Below are 20,992 nucleotides of genomic sequence, written 5' to 3'. Positions count from 1 at the left end.
AGAATTATGGAAACACAGATGTTATGCTGACATCTTTCCAGGAAAGATATAACATGTTACACTTTTTCAGATTTTATAGAATGAAAAGTCAATGACTTTTCAAGTAAAATTATAGTTTTGTAATCAAAAAAAAGAAATTGTCAATTTTTTTATATGTTTTATATATTTTTAGTCAACTTCATTTTGAATATAATCAGTAAAAAATTAGTCTGTATGTGTGCACACGTACCTGAAAAAGAATCACTATAAAAGTATCAGTAGAAGCTAGATTTTCAAATTGAATCATTCAGTTTTATTAATTTATTTTTTAAATTATTTCCAGACTACCCATTATAAGTTCTGTGACCCTACATTTCATTTCTAAGAGTGAGATATGCTTATTTTGCCTGAGTACCACGGCAAGTGCTTTGGACATTCTTTGTTGAGTATATAGTGTCTTACCAAAACACATTTATGTTAAATATAGACAAGAATTAAATTGTGAGTTATTAATGGAATAAAGATAGCATACAGTCCTTTCCAATTTATTTTTATTCTAATACATAGCAAGCTAGTTTAATTTCTTATTTGTATGTTTCAATGTACTTAATTGCAGGATAAAAAATCAGAATATATACACCCAAATAACCTCTGAGCTTATTTATATCTACTTTGCTAAACAGATGAAAGTTGGTTAATGAACTGTTTCACAGCAATGCATTCAAGGATATGAATTTAATAATATAGCTTTTGTTGAAAGGGTCTAGATTTGACATGTACTAGGCATGGATTATTGATAACTAGCAGGAGTGAATGAGTTATCAGAGATTTATGCCAGGAGATGATAGGGGTCATCCCATTTTAAAGTCAGTAGCACCCAAGAGATCACAAGTCCCCAGCAGCAGGCATAACTAGCTGTCAGTATGACTTGACAGAGTACAAAGAGATTCTAGAAAGAGTCACAAAGGACTTGGGTTTAATTGGAAGAAGTGTGGACACCAAGGAAACTATTTCCGGAACATGCAGGGTATATGCTAAGTTTGTCTTTTGCCTCAGGTAGTCACCAATTATGCCATATGCTATAAACGCAAGCTGGTCTCTTTGCTATAGCATAAGGTTAAAGGGCTCCAGGAACACCTTTTTCTGCAACTGAGGTTTCTAAGGGGGTAAAAGATGAAAAGGTATCAAGGCAGAATAAAAAAAATAATATAAGAATAAAACCAGGAAGATTAAAATGCCAAGGAAAAAGTGACAATAGAAACAAAAATATTATGTAAGGAAATGTAAAATTCACAGAAGAAAAAAATAAAAAGAAAGTATGTATTTTCATTTACAAACCACTGCAAAACCTTTATAATAAAGAGTAGAGTGAGCATATCGGAGGAGGAGGAGGAGGAGAAGGAGGAGGAGGAAGAGGAGAAGGAGGAAGAGGAGAAGGAGGAGGAGGAGGAGGAGGAGGAAGAGGAGGAGGAAGAGGAGGAGGAGGAGGAGAAGAAGGAGAAGGAGAAGAAAAAGAAGGGAAGGAGGAAAAGAGTAATGAAAGAAGAAAAAGGGAAAGAAAGAAGAAAAGGAAGAAGAATTATTTCATTATAAGAACACTGATAAGGAAAAAATTGTGGGGTTTTTCCCCCTAGTATATATCCATTTATTTATTCTAATACAAGTATCAGCAAGATTTACAGTGCAGGGTACCTCCTGGCTGAGGAACACGGAGCTTGATTTGGGGATGTGAATGACTTGCTCTTTTATTGGAGAGAACAGCTGACACGTGGCAGAGACAGCCAAGACTCCCTGAATTGCACACTTTTAACCACTTCTGATGATCTGCAGTGTTTCCCTAGTGATGTCTATGATCCTGCAAAGCAAAGTGCTGGTGTTCTGCCATTGTAAGGGGTTCACTCTCTTATTCTTAGTCTGTGGTAGAGACTTGGAAAGAGAAAATAAGCCAGATAAGTGTAATATTTGTGGGGCGAAAGATGTATGAATTATGAATTTTAATAGTAAAAAAAGCTTACTTTTGATACAAAACAAGAAAATAATGGGTTGGGTGGAAAAATGATCAAATGTTAAACCATCATTTTAAGATAAATTGAAATCAGGAATAACTATAGAAAAGATATTTCTGAAATTTGATGTTGTAAAAAAATCGAATATACCAGGTGAAATATAAGTGCTTCTGGAATAGACAATAATTTTGTAGAGTTAGAAATAGTATTACTAACAGTACTTGTGAACTTACACATGAATAGTTTGGACACATGCATGTACATATTAAGGAAGAAAATGTCTGGAATAGACAATAATTTTGTAGAGTTAGAAATAGTATTACTAACAGTACTTGTGAACTTACACATGAATAGTTTGGACACATGCATGTACATATTAAGGAAGAAAATGTCATGAATTCTAATGTGAGGAAGTAAAAAAAATTTATAAATATGGGTTTAGGGATAGGAATAGGGCAATGAGAGGTGGAAAACACAATGCAAATAATCCCAACAGGGGCAGTAAATCCAAGAAATATAGCATTTAATATGCAGGGATTATTGAACAAGAGCTAGCATTAAATAGTCATTAGTTGCTTTTGTTAAAATAAAAGATGTTTTGTTATGGAAAAAATCTTAGAATCTATTCAATTATAAGAAATATATAGTTGTCTTTTCTAACTTTGGTTATAAAATGTGTGCATGATATAATAAATTTGAAACATTTCTCTTGACGTACCTATTAAGTCTCTTCCTGGTAGATAATAATATATAATAAATTATTTATATATTTATGTATATTGAGGAAGCAATGCATACAATTTAATTGAACAACAAGTATAATTGTTGATTTGGACATAGTGAGTAACTTAAGTTTTTCTACTAAGTTGGCTTTTTTTTTTTCAAATATTTGACACTGTAAATAACAATATTTGTTCCAAGCACTATCACATTTGTAGGAATGTCATAGTGGAAGTGACATGATTAGTTTCTGGCACCACAGACTTACATCCAGGAATGGCTATGGTAACGTCTAGGGTATGAAAAGTATGAACTAGTTATCTGGGCAAAAGAGAATCAAGGCAATGCATGGGGACCTGCAGGCTGTTATCCAGCCAACAGGGGGCGCTGGAGCTGGCATCCCAATGATGCTCTCCTGTCCATCCTCTCGCCCTGGAAGGGGAGGCATCATCATGTCTGCCCAGAGAGTGTGTTTGCTTTTCTAAATCAAACAAAAGCACTATAAATTCTAGATAAGGCTCCAAGATTATTTATCTAAACATTTTTTTATCTATAGCAATATATGTATGTGTATAACATTGTATATAGATGAATAAAGTCTCAAATGTGCTACACCTATTGAAAATGACTAGAGACAAAGAAAGTTTATTCTCAAAATATGTAATAAGAAGAAACGAAAGAAAAACAAAAGATATTTCTTAGGATGGGGATAATACATTTTTTTAGCAGATAATAGAGGAAAAACAGAACCTCTCAACATCTCAGATTCTCCTGTTTTATAGTGGTTTTATTCACACACATTAATATACATGACTACCACTTACGATATTAAGAAGTCATTAAATCCTAGATAGGCCAAGATAGAGAAGATATAACTAGCTGCTTTAAAGATATTTAAATTGCTACAACAAGGTGAGTCACATTCCAGATTGCAAAGTATTTCTACAGGTGAGATCAAAGTTCCATTGTTAATATACCTCAAAATATGGGAGACATCATTAGCTGCAATGAGGTAGTTAAAAGGAAATAAAGTAGACTTTATAAACTACAGATGAATAAATTTAATGTTGAGTTCAAAGAAAGCCATGGAACTATTTATAGTCTGAGGCAAAAAAGGATACTATAGTTAGATGTGAATTTGATTTCTGGTTTCATGATTTAATAGTTATGTGTCTTTTTTTTTTTTCTTCACAGACAGAGAGAGAGTCAGAGAGAGGGATAGATAGGAACAGACAGACAGGAACGGAGAGGGATGAGAAGCATCAATCATTACTTTTTCATTGCGACACCTTAGTTGTTCATTGATTGCTTTCTCATATGTGCCTTGACTGTGGGGTTACAGCAGACCGAATAACCCCTTGCTCGAGCCAGCGACCCTGGGTCCAAGCTGGTGAGCTTTGCTCAAACCAGATGAACCCGCACTCAAGGTGGTGATTTCTGGGTCTCGAACCTGGGTCCTCCGCATCCCAGTTCAACTCTCTATCTATTGCACCACTGCCTGGTCAGGCAATAGTTATGTGTCTTTGTGAAAACTATGCTTTCTAAACAAAAAATGTATAATAACATAATAAGGTTGTTCATTTGATAAAAGGATATTGTTTAGATTATAATTAAGTCAAATTATAATATTGTTAATATATTAATACATAAAGTGTTCATGAACATAAAGAAAAAAAAGCAGATATTAAAGTTAAAGTTAGTATGAGGTCACTAAGAATAAGTCACTCTAGCCACACCAGGTGGTGGTGCAGTGGATAGAGTATTGGACTGGGACGCAGAGGATCCAGGTTCAAAACCAAAGGTTGCTGGCTTGAGCGCAGGCTCATCTGGCTTGAGCACAGACTCACCAGCATAAGCATGGGGTCGCTGGCTTGAGCATAGGATCATAGATGATCATGACCCAATGGTCACTGGCTTGAGCCCAAAGGTTGCTGGCTTGAGCAAAGGGTCACTCGTTCTGCTATAGCCCCCCGGTCTAGGCACATATGAGAAAGCCATCAATGAACAACTAAGGTGCCGCAATGAAGAATTGATGGTTCTCATCTCTCTCCCTTCCTGTCTGTCTGTCCCTATCTGTCCTTCTCTCTGTCTCTGTCCCCACCCCCCAAAAAGTAATTCTGAATTGCATTTATTTTTATTTGTGATTGAGTTCCTAAACTGGTCTGTTAAAATAAGACCAGACACATAAGGCATCTTATGTGTTTTCATAGCAGAAAACTGTAGGGCAAATAAAAGTTAGTTAGATAGAAGGAGTATTTTATTTTATTTATTTTTATTTTTTATTTTTAGAAGGAGTATTTCACATAGACAAAATAATACACACAAGCAGTGATGACAAAAGTCAGCATGGATTGGTTATTTCCCAGCAATAAAGAGAAGTGTGCTTTGATCATATTGTAGGTAGTATTTTAATCATCAACTTGAACTTAGAAAGAAATGCCATGCTAATCAGAATATGAAATGATTAAAGGTTAGATACCATAACTAATGTGATATGATAGAATTGAGATTTTAATATGTCTCAGAAATATAGAGCAAAATAGAAAAAAAATGATTATAACTGTAATGTGAATTACCATATTTAGATTGAAAAAAACAACAATTATACCATAAAAAGACAGTCTCTTACGTATAGCATAAGAAAAAAATAATTTTAGAGTTTTGGGTTAACTACAACTATTATGATTTAATAGTACAATGTGATTCCTAAATTACTGATGTAATCACAGATCACATGAATGAAATCAGAACATTTTACAATGTTTTGTTACAAAGTCGTCTATTTCAATAACCTCATCTGATAACTCATAGAGGATAGAGTGAGTAAGAGACTTAGTGCAATGTCTTCCAGAGAATACGCACTCCATCTGACATTACTTTCCTTCTCTTTTCCTGTGGGATAGTCACAGACAAGCATGCCCGGGTACAGAGGAGTGCTCCTTCACTAGTCAGTGGCCACAGTCTCAGAGAGAACAAAATGCATAGTGTCACCAAGTAAGGTGATCTCTAACTGTGATTCTTAAGGGAAGATGTCTCCATATGTTCCCAGGGGACTTCAGCGTGTTGGTGGAGCAACGCAGTTGGAGAGGAGCTGAGATCTGTCAGGTTTGTGTAATGATCACGAGAGGACCTGGCTTAGACATGTTCAGAACGGTCTTTTTACAGGGCAGTCCTGGGACGGTGTGGCTAGGCTGTGGAGAGAGCCCATTTTATATAACACACAAGCATTTTTTACATTTCCCACTACTAATGTATAACGCGGTGCCATGAAAATAGATAGGGCGTGTCATAACTGAACGAGGCTGAGTGGCCGGTGTTGTGGGTCTTGTGAAAACATTGACACACTGGTCCCAAACCTGCTGTGCATGGACGCAGGTGTGCTCCCCACATCAAATCCGAGAAAGCAGCCCGGCTGCACAGAAGTCCTCTGTGATTTTAATATTAGTTATACCTGATGCCACGCTCTACAAATTGCATTATAGCGTGAGGATTATTGCACTTATTATTGTGATATTAGGTATAGTAATTGTTGCACTTGTTCTTGAGGTTTTTTCCTATATAGTTTGTCTGTTAAGGATTGCTGTTAAGGTGTATTAAGATAACGTCTAATACTTTTTATGGCTGATGTGCATGTGATCTTAGATGCAAAATACAGAAAAATGAGAGATGGCCGCACCGTGAGAGTTCACAGAATAGAAAGGAGCCTGAACATTTTCACGATGAAAAGTCCATAAATGCTGAGTGCCTTCCACTTTCCCACCCCAGTTCTCAGGAAAATTCAGCCTCAATTCCTACTCCCTGATTATCGATGGCACTTCCTGGGCACCCGTGCTCCACCACGGGGATCTTCAGCTGCTGTGCCACAGAGGCACGCTGGTGTGCTGCAAGAAGTTTCTAAACATGCAATTCCCATTTAGTCAGGGGCACTGACCTCATTTTCCTTGGATTGTCAGATTTAAAATATAACAAACAACAATGACAACAACAAAATACCAACAACCACCAAACAGTAGCCATCAGATGTGACTAAGTCAACATCAAACCTATTTTTTAGCGTGCCACAAAAAAATGCAATATTTCTTTTGGTATGCTGCAGAATTTTAGTAATTAATTTATATGGATCGTGAGATGAAAGAGGTTGAAAATTGCCGGTCTACCATATCAACACAATGACACGGATACAGAAACTTCCTGGGAATGAGTCTTTCTAGAGCTGTGAGACCACGCTCTGTGAACAAAAAGTTAGTCATCAGTGCAACCTCCAGATTGATTTATGACCACAGTGGGAATTGTGAATGAAAATGGGGCTCACTGACAGAATATAACCTCACAAGATCTGACCACAAATTCCTCCCTGGGCAGGTCATGGTGATTAATCCACTCTCGGACGAAACACTTGTCTAATAAAAAGTTTATCTTGACCTTTAAGCAAGCCCTGCCCGCTGTTCCTGGGCATCTAGGATAACTCGCCTCTGAAGTGCTGGGAGGCTTAACCACTCTCAGAGGAGCACAGAATCTTGTTAACTCTCCTGTCATCTTTGCCTTCTTCCACCTCCATGTCATTCATCTTCCTTAATTCCAAATGTGCAAACAAACAGCAAACAAAAACAAAAACATCTCCAATACTGTCTGTCCTTCTACTGAGTATGTGTTCAGTTTGTTGAGGTCTTGCTTCCAGACCTGTCCTCTCTACGGCTTTATAAGCTCATGGAGATTTTCTACAGGTTTAGATGTTCCTGAGCGGATGGGAGTAATGGCATCCAGCGAGGCAGGAGCCCCGGGGGGCGCTCACAACTGAGGAAGGCCGAGTAGGTGCGGTGACCACCGTGGAGAGCGCAGGGGCAGCAGCCATCCGAAGAGCCTGACTCGCTCAGACCTGTGGTGTTGGCTCGTTGACCAGAGCGCTCCTGCAGGTGAAATGGATAGGGAGGCTCCTCAAGGTTCATACAGACTCAGCAAACAAATCCTAAAACAGGTGAACAGACGTGTAACCTGAATCACAAGGACAATGAGGAACAGTCCATCAATCAGTGTCCGGATTGGAACCGGTTTATAGGCCCCAAGTGAGTGAAGGAGAGGCCAGACCTCCTTAAGAAAGAACTCTGGTAACTTGCCAACGCTTGACACTGTGCAGACCTTTCTCTCAGCTTTCCCCAAAGAGACCTGCAGACTTTTGACCAGGGTCACTGTTTGCAGAAAAGGAGGTAATCGGATAGTATGCTTTCATTTCAGTCAAAACCACTTGAAAAGCATGTTGAATAGAAAATCTCCCGGAATGGGCAGGCTGAAGGATTTGCATTTCTAACAAGTTTTCAAGGCGATGTTAGTGCTGCTGGAGCAAAGACGTCTACATTGAAGATCACTGTCCGGTCAATATTTGGAGTCAGTACAATCAAAAACAAATTGAAGAACTTATCCTTTTAAACCTCGGTCCATTTTCAGCTTCTCAGTTGGGACTCAAGCTTTAGTCTCAATAAACAGAGTTGGTGCTTACACAGGTCTTTCTGCTCTTCACAGGAGTGCCCTAATGTATTTGGATGGCGTTTGACAGCTGGCGATTTGATTGAACTGTTTGAACAGACCTTTGGGTTAAGTGGACAGCCTGCTTAACACATCAGGGGCACAACCTTTTCTGGTGAGCGCCTCTTTTCCAGGATTCAAATACAACTAGCAGCCAAATTTCTCATTGCTTTGTAACACTACACTGGCCAATTTTTATTGCAAGGATAAGCTTTTAGGTCCAAATTGCAATTTTCAAGCTGTCAAAGGAGAAGTAAACTCTACTGGCAGGCAGGGATTGTAGTAAAATAGATTGTGCTGATCTGTTCTGTTTCAACATCAGCCCGGGTTTTTGTTTTGTTTTTGTTTGTTTGTTTGTAAAATGGCAACATAAATAACTGGCTTGGAAAAAAAAAAGAGACAAGACATATTTAACATGTATTAAGAGCCAGGACTTATGGCTCATATGTCCTGGGATACATGATACATGATATGATCAGGATCTTCTCAGAGTTTGTCATTTATGCCAATAGCATTACTCCCTTCAGTAATATTCAAGATTCACATCTACATTGATAGCGCAGCTTGGACATAATAGTTTTCCCTTTCTTTTGGGAACACACATTAAACTATAGAAATCTTTAAAATCTGATGGACTTACCCACGGAAAACCGCACTCTTGTAATCCTACATGACTCTGTTATCCTTCCCTTTCATAGGTTCATATTAGAAGATAAATAGCAAAAAAAAAAAAAATACTATTAAAAATGCTACAGCTATTTAATATTGAAATAGTCTCCACAGGGGTTCTATCTAGCTTAAAGAATAGAGTAAATAGCTTCACTTAAATTGAGTTTAAAGAATAATTTCAAGGTATTTTTCACAGAAGTAAAAAAATTCATCCTAAAGTTGATATGGAACCACAAAAGATCCCAAATAGTCAAAGCAATCTTGAAGAAGAATGAAGTTGGAAGCATCACACTCTCTGTTTTTTAAATTTTTTTAAATTAATTTTTATGGGGTAACATTGATAAATCAGGGTACATATGTTCAGAGAAAACATCTTGAGATTATTTTGACATTTAATTATGTTGCATACCCCTCACCCAAAGTCAAATTGTCTTCTGTCACCTTCTATGTGGTTTTCTTTGTGCCCCTCCCCTCCCCCCACCCCCTCTCTCTCCTTCCTTGCCCCCTCCCCACACTCCCACCCCATCCCCCATTACCGTCACATTCTTGTCCATGTCTCTGAGTCTCATTTTTATGTCCCACCTATGTATGGATTCATATAGTTCTTAATTTTTTCTGATTTACTTATTTCACTCAGTATAGTGTTATCAAGGTCCATCCATGTTATTGCAAATGATCCGATGTCATCATTTCTTATGGCTGAGTAGTATTCCATAGTATATATGTACCAAAGCTTTTTTTTTTTTTTTAATTTATCTATCTATTTTTTACAGAGACAGAGAGTGAGTCAGAGAGAGGGACAGACAGGGACAGACAGACAGGAACGGAGAGATGAGAAGCATCAATCATCAGTTCTTCATTGCACGTTGCAACACCTTAGTTGTTCATTGATTGCTCTCCCATATGTGCCTTGACCGTGGGCCTTCAGCAGACCGAGCAACCCCTCAGTGGAGCCAGCGACCTTGGGCTCAAGCTGGTGGGCCTTTCCTCAAACCAGATGAGCCCGCACTCAAGCTGGCGACCTCAGGGTCTCCAACCCCGGGCCCTCCACATCCCAGTCCGAGGCTCTATCCACTGCGCAACCGCCTGGTTAGGCTGTACCAAAGCTTTTTAATCCACTCGTTCTCTGACAAACACTTGGGCTGTTTCCAGATCTTCACTATTATGAACAATGCTGCCATAAACATGGGGTACATTTCTCCTTTTGGAACAGTGCTATGTTGTTCTTAGGGTATATTACTAAAAGTGGGATAGCTGGGTTAAAAAGCAGTTCAATTTTTAATTTTTTGAGGAATCTCCATACTGTTTTTCACAGTGGCTGCACCAGTCTGCATTCCCACCAGCAGTGCAGGAGGGTTCCCTTTTCTCCACATCCTTGCCAGCACTTATTCTGTGTTGTTTTGTTGATGAGCACCATTCTGACTGTTGGGAGGTGATTCCTCATTGTGGTTTTAATTTGCATTTCTCTAATGATTAGTGATGTTGAGCGTTTTTTTCATATGCTTATTGGCCATCTGTATGTCCTCTTTGGAGAAGTGTCTATTCATTTCTTTTTTCCATTTTTTGATTGGGTTGTTTGTCTTCCTGGTATTGAGTTTTACAAATTCTTTATAAATTTGAAGGCACACTCCCTGTTTTTAAACTTTATTATAAAGCTATAGTAATTAGAGTGATATGGTACCAGCATGAAAATAGACCAGTTGAACAGAATAGAGTGCACAGAAATAAACCCATGCATGTTTGGTCAATTAATTCATGACAAAGGAACCAAGGTTATACCATTGAGAAAGAACAGTCTCTCTGATGAATGGTTGGGATATTTGGACAGCCACAACAAAGGAAAAAGAAATGAAAATAAACTAATACATTGCACCATACACAAAAAATGAACTCAAAATGGATTAAAGACTTTAGCATAAAGCATAAAACAATAAAATACACAGAATACACAGGTAAGCTCCTTGATATGTCTTTACAATGCACTTTTGAAGCTGACACCTAAAGCATAAGCAACAAAGTAAAAGTAAAGGGAACTACATCAAACTGAAAAGCTTCTTCACAGCAAAAGAAACCATAAATAAATTTAAAAAGTAAACTGTCGAATGGAAAAAAAAAAAAACTGTAAGTCACCTATATGAAAGGACTAATATCCAAAACATACAAAGAACTCATACAACTTAATAGCAAACAAAAAAATCTGATTTTAAAAATGGGAAAGATTTAAATAAATATTTTTTTCTAGGAAGACAAACACATGGCCAATCGATACATGAAAAGATAGATGCTCAACATTGTTCTTCGGCAGGGTAATGTGAATGAATAGCACAGTAAGATGTCACCTCACACCTGTTAGAATGGCTATTATCAAAAATAGAAGAAATAAGTGTTGGCAAGAATATAGAGAAAAGGGAAAAAAAGAATATAGAGAAAAGGGAACCCTTCTGTGCTGTTAGTAGGAATGTAGGTTGGTGCAGCCACAGTGGGGGCCATCATTACCTACTGACTCCATTAACTTTGTCTCCTGTTTTCACCTTGACTTCTTTGATGTTCCTTTAACTTAAGCAGGTACACTTCTTCTACCATTTTCCTTCTCTAACTGAAATGTTCCTTTTTCAGATGAACACTTGGCTACTTCCACATATTTTCAATATTTGCTGAAGTCTCACTTTCCCGGAAAGGTCAATTCTGAACTCCCTATTTAATCCTGCAAGCTGACTCTCCCCCACCCCACCCCCAGAACTTTCATGTTCTCTTTATCTTCTGTTGTGCTTTCTCCCCACTGCATTTATCCCCTATTAACATCTAATATGCTTTGCACATTTATTGTGTTTATTATTTGTTATCAGTCTCCCCTTATAAAAATATAAGCACCATGGACAGAAGGAAGGAACTTCTCCTTCTGTGAATTAGCATGTCTACCCTACGTGCCTTGAAAAGTTTCTGTCACCAAGTACCCATCAAGTAAAAGAGCTTTGGTACTTAGTTAATCATAATTAAATCAATATATGGGAATCTTATCAAAGAAAAGGTGCTTTATCAACACTTAGTATTCAATATGTGTTCATTTTTCTTCATGTTTCTGATTATCTCCATGTTCAAGTTCTCAGAGTAGATGGATATAAAACATTAGTTAAATCAATAATAGATTAAACATCCATATAATATGTTGAAAAAATTTATGCAACTTCAAAGAGTGTTACTTGGTTTGTGTCTTTACATATATTTGAGGTGACCAGGAGCAATAATGCAATAAAATATTTTGGCTAAATATATCTATGGGCAGTGTCATAAATGGGATCCCTTGTATTTCTGAGTCACTACTAAGTGAACTGGATTCCACAAAGTCACATGGAAGTATAAGTTACAAATTCATATTCCCAGATTCTATCCCAAGTTTAGCAAACGAAGGTCTCCAAATGTAGGACCCTGGGAACCTCATGGGATTTTAGCTCCTGTGATCATTTGTTAGCCACTGTTATCTAAGGAAATGGAATTAGTATGTTCTGAAAGATGCCATCTTGTTAAGAGAAATAAAAATATTTTGAATTGTTGGCTTGAGTGTGTGACTGTGTGAGAGTCAAGTTTTGAGAAGCTTTAAATTCATGCACTTGTTTCCAATCTTCCCTTTTAGAAAAAAAAAAGTAAACACAAAGCATTTTTTGCCAAATTCATTTGATGTTAATTACTGTGAAGTTGCTTTGAAAAAAAAATCAGAAAGTTTTTAATGTGATTCACAGCTTTATTCCATTTTCTCAATGTAAGCCCTATTTCCCCTTAATGTTTAATTTTCAGGTTCTCTACAAAGAACAATAAAATTTCTAGAAATGTTAGAATTCTACTTTCTAAACAGCACCAGGCATGAAAGAACAAGCCAACTGTAAATTCTATCTCTAACACAAATCATTTTAACCATGTGGAACCCCTCTTGAGTTGTCTTTCTGGACTAATTTTGTACAAATATCACGTTTCATAAACCCATGTTGACTGCTTCTTGAAATTCAGTAGGGTAGATCCACTATGTTCCTGATGTCTAGTCAAACAACTGTCAAAAATAAATAAGATTTGTGGGTCAGACCTTGCTCGGAGCAAACCTATAACTGGCTCTCGGTGTCCTTGTTATTCAAAAGAAGCATCTTTTCTTTTTTTTCTAAAATATGCAAGGTTTCATGGCATTTTATTTTAACTTATTTGTGGATTTCATCTTCCCTTTTTAGAAAATCAAAACTTCTTTGATGCTTTAAAAACACAGTATAAAATATTGCCTAACCTTTAAAATACATCAAGATGTATGCTTGTGTTGAGTGTACTGTTAGGCACATGGCATACTTCAACAATTACTTACCGGCTCTTAATGCTAATCAAAGCGCCCCGCTAATAAATGCATGTTTTAATTGAGTAATTGTTTATTATTTAAGAGGTTCTAGTTTACTGAAAACAGTGTTGCAAATTGGAAATCATTTGCCAGGTTTAAATCATATGTGAAGCCTCTGTTCTGTTATTTAAAATGGAGTTCGCTATTTATGCCACTCTTTTTTTTTTTTTTTGTATTTTTCTGAAGCTGGAAACGGAGAGAGACAGTCAGACAGACTCCTGCATGCGCCCGACCGGGATCCACCCGGCACGCCCACCAGGGGTGACGCTCTGCCCACCAGGGGGCGATGCTCTGCCCCTCCGGGGCGTCGCTCTGCCACGACCAGAGCCACTCTAGCGCCTGGGGCAGAGGCCAAGGAGCCATCCCCAGCGCCCGGGCCATCTTTGCTCCAATGGAGCCTTGGCTGCCGGAGGGGAAGAGAGAGACAGAGAGGAAGGGGGGGGGGGGTAGAGAAGCAAATGGGCGCTTCTCCTATGTGCCCTGGCTGGGAATCGAAGCCAGGTCCCCCGCACACCAGGCCGACGCTCTACCGCTGAGCCAACCAGCCAGGGCCTATGCTACTCTTAAAGATAGTTTAGTCTTAAATTATGGTTTATATTTATACCTTTCTTCATTTAAAATTAACATCAAATTTAAAATTACAGAAATAATAGTTTTGGTAGAGTAATATGTAAGAATGTGTGTGTTTGTGTGTGTGTGAAACAGAAAGTTGTCTATTACTCTGACATTAAAATATCGTTAGGCAGACATCAGTTAAAAGTGAAACAATACACGACTCATTTGATAGTTGCCTCCAATTAGGTTGCAATATGTTGAAAATCTACTGACTTCATTCTGCATATATTCTTTGTCTATGCTTTTCATTTCTGGTTTTCTTCCTCCCCTTGACCTAGTTGACAAATGCCTTCTTTTCAATTCAGAATAAGCTATTAGCTGATAAAAATAAATAAATAAAGTTTCCTTATTACAGGATTAAGCAAAATTTTATGCAAGATTAATTGCAGTTATTGTCATCAAATCTCACAAGTCCCAGAGCTGGCTCTCTGAATATAAATGAGAACAGTGTTCCACTCTTGTGTTGTAATTCATCATGAATTCTATCTCTTTTTAAAAAATATGATATTGTACTTATTGTGTTACCGTGTCTTAGTTTGGCAGGGTGAATAGCTTCCTTTGGAAGTTAACAAAAGTTGTAATGACAGAAAATCGAGAATGTATCCTATATAAAACACATGTGTCTAAAGGTAAATAAGATATAACTGTGTCTATGCGATATACCGTTCTGTCCCAAAAAGGAACCAGCTGAAGGCACTGCTCCATGCGAGGCGTTTTCCTAGGAAGAGCCTTCAGGTCAGTATGAATCAGGGCTACTCCGGCACCGGCACCGGGGAAATTCACCTGCAGGGACCGCGCAGGCACCCGCGCCTTTCAGACCAGTTTAGTGCATGCGTGTGTGTGTGTGTGTGTGTGTGTGTGTGTGTGTGTGTGTGTGCGCGCGCGCGCGCGCGCGCACTGCCTTTCTGTCTATTACCACATGTGGAAAGAAAAATATTTCCTTTAGCACACTTCTGTAGTCTCATAAATCAGCCGAGTCTGGTAGCAGTGAAGAAAAAAATCATTTTTTTTTCCCCTTTGGAGTGACTGTAAGTCTTCTGGTAAAAAATTTCTTGAGGTAATTATACGTAATGGCAGATTCATTACAGCGGTCTACGTTCCATGCCCGTTGTTCCCCGTCATCTTTTTCTCTAGATTTTTTCTTAGACAACACTGTAAATACTCATATATCCAAGGTCCCTAGCAGCACAGTACAGAGATTAGAGTTGCAGGCTTTTTCTACGTTTGTGGAGGAAGAGGTTGTGATTAGAGGATGGGCCATGAGAATGAGGACCAGAGAAACGAAACTGTTTGAATTTTGTTGGGTCATCCACAGCCTTGGCACAGATTACCGCAGACTTCATGCCTTAACACAACACAACTCGCTCACCTTGTACTCAGGGAGGTCAGCCATGCAAAGTGAGTCTCACTGGGCTAAAATCAAGGTGGCAGCAGACCTGTGGTCCACGCGGGCTCCAGGGACAGATCGGTTTCCTGCCTTTGCCAGGCCTGTGGTCCAGCTGCGGGCTCCAGGGACAGATCGGTTTCCTGCCTTGCCCAGAGTCCAAATGCTGCTCTCCTTCTTTGCCCTGTGGCTCTTCTTCATCTTTGCAGGGGGCAAAGGCCAGCCGTATCTTTCTCATCCCACATCCAATCCTTGCTCCTCCTCCTCCCACATTTAAAGGCTTTCGTGATTGTGCTGGGTCCACTCAGATATCCCAGATAACGTCCATCTCTATAGTTAAACAATTACCAAATTTATTCCATTTGCAACCATAATCTCTCCTTGACACACAAAATAACATATACAGAGGTTTCTGAAATGAGGACATGCACATCTTTGGGGAGCCATTATTCTACTCATTTTATCTTATCAGTAAAATGTGTGCCCTCTCAATGTGGTCTTATCCATAGATTCATTTCTGTGTACCCTGATTAAATGTAATGCTGCCAGGGTATAGCTTAGGCTTGTCTAACACCAAAGATTCTATTTCGGCTCTGGGAAAACAGAATTCCTACGATTAGGTACTGGGAACTCATTAACAAACTAAAAACACTTGGGAGGCTCAAAAAATACGTTTTCAGTAACAGGAGTCTCATATCAAAGAGCTTGGACCATAATTTCCCTTCTTCAACTCATGTGTCACCACATAGTTTCATTAAAATTGCTAATATTAAGTGTTAATCTAATCATATTAGGCTCATCTTAGCATTCTCCCTGGGATTTGTATAGATAACACAACTTTCAACCTCCTGGTCTCCTACGCTACTGGTGTTTCTTGAACCTGACACGATTTCCTAACTAGTTTTTGATTTTGCAATTTCCTTGACCTCTTTCCGACCTTATTGTTTCCTGTTAAGCACTTTGGTGGTATATATCTATCTTCACAGAACTATGACATCTCTGAGATCAATGTATCTAGATAAATACCAGCACAGAGTAGGTATTCAAAACTGTCTTTGGAATAAGTGAACGAATGAATCAATAAAGTTGGAGTTGAAATCCAGAATCATATTGTTAAATGTAGTTAACTACATTAGCTTATTCAATCATAATTCAATTACTAATAACAATACAATTACTAATAACAATAAAAATAAACATGTTTACATAGATTTTAAAATTAAAATCTCATTTACATTTTCTAACAAGTAAAGTGAAAATCAGGTTTTCTGATATGTATAATTTCACTCATCTAGAATATGACTGCTTTGAAATACATATATTTTCTGAGCAGTAACAATTTAAAATAAACCATAATCACAACAATAAGAATTCCCGCAATTCAAAACAACACATTCTACATTAGTTACTTAATTACATTCTCAGTTTTTTCTCACAACCCACTAAGGTAAGAATTATCAGACTCATTATTCCCTCAATTTAGAGTTGATTAGGTTGAAGTTTACTTCATATGCTTAATATGGATACTGTTGGTATTAATGCCAATTTTAGGGAATTAATGTTTATATTTCTTATGAAAGCGTCTTTTAAAAATGAGATAGTTATGACATCTTTTACTGAGTAAGAGAAGGCTGTCAAGACATGGTGAGTGATACATTTCACAGTGGTTTTCTCTGGATCACAGCTCCTTTGGCCATTTCAGTTTGATTTTGTGCCTTACAGGGAGATTGGAGAATTAACATTTTGAAAATAAACTGTGTCTTCACTGTTGGCTGCACACAGAATTGCTGGAGGTGAAGTAGCCTCATTGACATCGTCCACACCAACTGCTATGTTGGGTTTATTTCCTTCCTTCGACTCTGAGTGAAAGCTGAAGTTACAGAAAAAATGCCCACTCGTGATTACTGTGTAGAAAGGAAGCTACTCAGGGACTGTGCTTTCATTTATATTTGTTATCATGACAATTACATTGTAAACTGATTCCTTTCCTGGCTGCCCGACTCAGTAACAGACATGCCAGAAATCAATGGACGACAATGTTCCCTGTCATCCGTAATCTCCACGACGGAGAAAGATCTTAAAGATCACAACAACTTGGTTTCCCTACTGCCCATAGGGTCCCCTGTGTGCCTGTGACTTTTCCATCTAGGATTTCATTGCTGATTTCATCTCTCTTGCAAATCGTAAGAAACCCTTATTTCTCTAACACAAAGCTGTTCTCCTTTATACAATTTATATCATGAGAATAATTTTCAGACTATATTTAGGGAAATCTTTGTCATTAATTGCAACACAAGATTACAAAATATGACATTAACAACCAACTCCTTGATTTAGTGTCCCTTTAAGCAAAAGTTAAAAATTGCTTGAAAATCCAGTGTTATTGTGTGTGGTGAAGTAAATGCATATCTGGCATTCATTTTAATAAGATATGAATAGGTTTGATTATTCAAAATATTTTATAGAAATATACTCAAACAAAACCAAAACAGTTCCAGGTGTAATTGGATATCATAAAGTTACAAAATAAGCTAGGAATGGGAGTTGGTATGGAAAGATGGAATGATATTACACTATTCTCCTTTAATATGTTATTTTTTGTTTGTTTGTTTGTTTTTGTGACAGAGACAGGGAGACATAGAGTCAGAGAGAGGGACAGATAAGGACAGACAGAGAAGAAGGGAGAGAGAAGAAGCATCAATTCTCCGTTGTGGCACCTCAGTTGTTCATTGATGGCTTTCTCATATGTGCCTTCACCAGTAGCTACAGCAGAGTGAGTGACCCCCTTGCTCAAGCCAGCGAGTTCAGACTCAAGCCAGCGACCATGGGGTCATATCTATGATTCCACACTCAAGCCAGTGACCCCATGCTCAAGCAGATGAGCCGGCACTCAGGCCAGTGACCTCAGTGTTTTGAAACTGGGTCTTCTGCATCCCAATCCGAAACTCCATCCACTGCGCCACCACCTGGTAAGGAAATATGTTCTTGTTTTTGAAGCTTAAAATAAAACTTTATTTAGAAAGGCTTACATAATTGTATGATAGTTTGAACAGCTAAGCTGTATAAGGAAGGACTTGAAAATCCTGTTTTTAGGAATTGGATTTCGTTATATGTCCTCTATAGTTGAATTCCATCAGATGCGCCATGTGCCACGCTCTTTCTTCATGAATAGAAATACTTACGATCTCTCAGATGGTTCTTTCTGGAACGTGCCTCCCCTCCCCTCACCAGCACCAGTGGGTTCACTTTCACAGGCCCTGGAACTAGGAGGAGAGAGAAGATATGTGACTGTTTTTTCACTGGGACTTTAATAGGTTCTCAATATTTAGACAAAAGAGTCTATATTACTATGCACATGCATATATATGTATACATACAGACATATGATTATGCACATTGAAGTCATTTCAATAGAGTTAATTTACAGGAGGAGTAAAAATAAGTTAATTACTATCATATGTCACATTTATTATCACTGATTGGGATAAAGATGCACTCTTCATCACAGCAGCTAAAACAGCCCAGTATGTAACTGATGACATCTACTACAGTTTCAACAGTAAGACTTGAGAGAAACTAATTTCATTGTAAATCAGTTCTATGTCAACTCCAGCAAATAGGGAAGTAGCCTATAATATTTACCACTAATTGATCCAATTGCAAAAATAAAATCCCTACAAATAAAATATATACTGAAGATAATTTCATATCTTTGTCTTCACATTAATTGTATCCTGAAAACCTTGAAACATGTTGAGCTATATTTTAATTAGCCTATTTACTGTAATTTTTCTCTTGGATAAATCATATATATAGTTAATTTCTCTCAATATTCCTCATTTCCAAAAACCAATACATTTTACAACTGTTTCTCAGCTTTTCTTTACCCATCCACACTAGGTATGTCTTCCACCTACATATATATATAACAATACACATATACACAAACAACTCAAAATACTGGAGGTACAGTATAAAATATATTTATGAATTTGTTCTATATTTATTTCCTTCTATTAATCCATCATTAAAAATGTAATGATAATTCCAATGTAAATACTAATTTATTAATGTCAATCTTTATATAAGATTATTAGAATATATCACATTTATTCACTCCCTACTTCAAGGAGAAAACTTGGCTCATCTACTCATACTTGATCCCTCATAAAATTATTATACTTGATAACCATGCAGCATTGTTACATTGACATAACTTAAAGTAAGTTATTATACATGACTCATAATTCTCTCAAAATAGTGATACACAGATCATGTTTTATCGATTTGTACTCATAAAACCTATGTGGTTTGTGAACTGATACACCCCAATAAAGTAAAAAAAAAAAAAAGTTGGTTCACTAGACATATGTATCAGTTCTTCAAAAAGTCCACTAAAATATACATAAAGATGCCCATTGCATACCCAATGTCAGCTAATAATAGCCAAGAATTATTGAGTGGTAAGTACCCTACTAAGAACTTAAAGGATTTTCTAGTATAAAAATTGGCTGTTCAATGAGAAAGACAAAGAATAAATTGAAGTTCATTAAGGTTAGGTATTACCCAAAGTCATAGAGCAAACATATTCAGAACCAATACTAGAACCCAGATCTCTGAGATTCTAAATTTGGTTCTCTTTGCTGGTCCACAGTGCCTTGCTTAAGAAGTGAGCAAAGTGACTAAACTAGATTACATTTCTCTTTAATTGATGGGCAGGAGTGAGGAGCACACTTACCCATCTTCTAAACCTAATTTCAAGAAAAATTCACTTTACTGCCCCCCCTCCAATAAAATAGGTGGCTACGATCCATATATAATGCTATTAAATAAAGTCTGGATTATAGATAAGTACATAAAGGAAAATATTTCTATACTAACCCCAAACCCCAACCTTTGAGCAGGAAAACAGTAGTCAAGAAACATATTTGGCAGATGTGTATTGGGATGAGTGTGTGTAATTTTTATCACAAGTGAGTAACCTATTCAAAGAAAAACTCTCCCTTGTTAAGTCAGATAAATTGACAGCAGGAAAATACAAAAATTCCCCAGAACACTTATATTACATAAAATTCTGTTAGATGTCAGATTTAAAGTAAGATGCGGTCCCATCTGAATGACTTAGAGGCTTTGTTTTAAGGAGAAAAATGTTTTCGCATCACTGAAAAGACAGAACATTAAGGAATTTTAGCCACTTATACGTGTACCAAATGTTAGTGAAGGGTAGATACAAAGTAGCAAAATATTACAATGACCCTCAATAGAATCAAGAAAAAAACACTAATATTTGACTGATTTTTTTTAAAGAAAAAGATGTAAATAGGAGTGATTTCTGTGAAATGCTAGCAGAAAAGCAAAATGAAAGGTTCACATAAAGGCTAACATTAATGCAGATAAGAGAGAAATAACAAAAATGAAGCCAAAAATGAATTACTATACATTTAGAGCGACTACAAAACTATGATTAGCTTGAGAAAAAGAACAAAAATTTTTTTTAGTGTCCTATAAAGAATTAATAGCACATATTATAAAGAAAACCTATAGATAAATCATAGAGGAATGATGGAGGTGATGGGGAGGAAGGAAGAAGACCAAGGAGAGAAGGAGAAAGAGAGGATGGAAAATAGAGAGCAAAGATACAACTAATCAGGCCTTGGCCAGTTGGCTCAGTGGTAGAACATTGGCCTGGTGTGCAGGAGTCCCGGTTTCAATTCCCAGCCAGGGCAT

General features: G+C 37.4%; 1 non-coding gene across 1 annotated transcript; it reads right to left on the bottom strand.

The window, feature by feature from the left end:
* Positions 1-18,448: 18,448 nt before the first annotated feature.
* Positions 18,449-18,570, bottom strand: LOC136404670 (small nucleolar RNA SNORD22). The gene has a single exon (XR_010751385.1). It is a non-coding gene; the product is annotated as a small nucleolar RNA SNORD22 (small nucleolar RNA).
* Between the last annotated feature and the right edge of the window lie 2,422 nt (positions 18,571-20,992).

Source organism: Saccopteryx leptura, chromosome 4, assembly GCF_036850995.1.
Source record: "Saccopteryx leptura isolate mSacLep1 chromosome 4, mSacLep1_pri_phased_curated, whole genome shotgun sequence".
Taxonomy (NCBI): Eukaryota; Metazoa; Chordata; class Mammalia; order Chiroptera; family Emballonuridae; genus Saccopteryx; species Saccopteryx leptura.
This window is presented reverse-complemented; position numbering and strand designations above follow the sequence as displayed.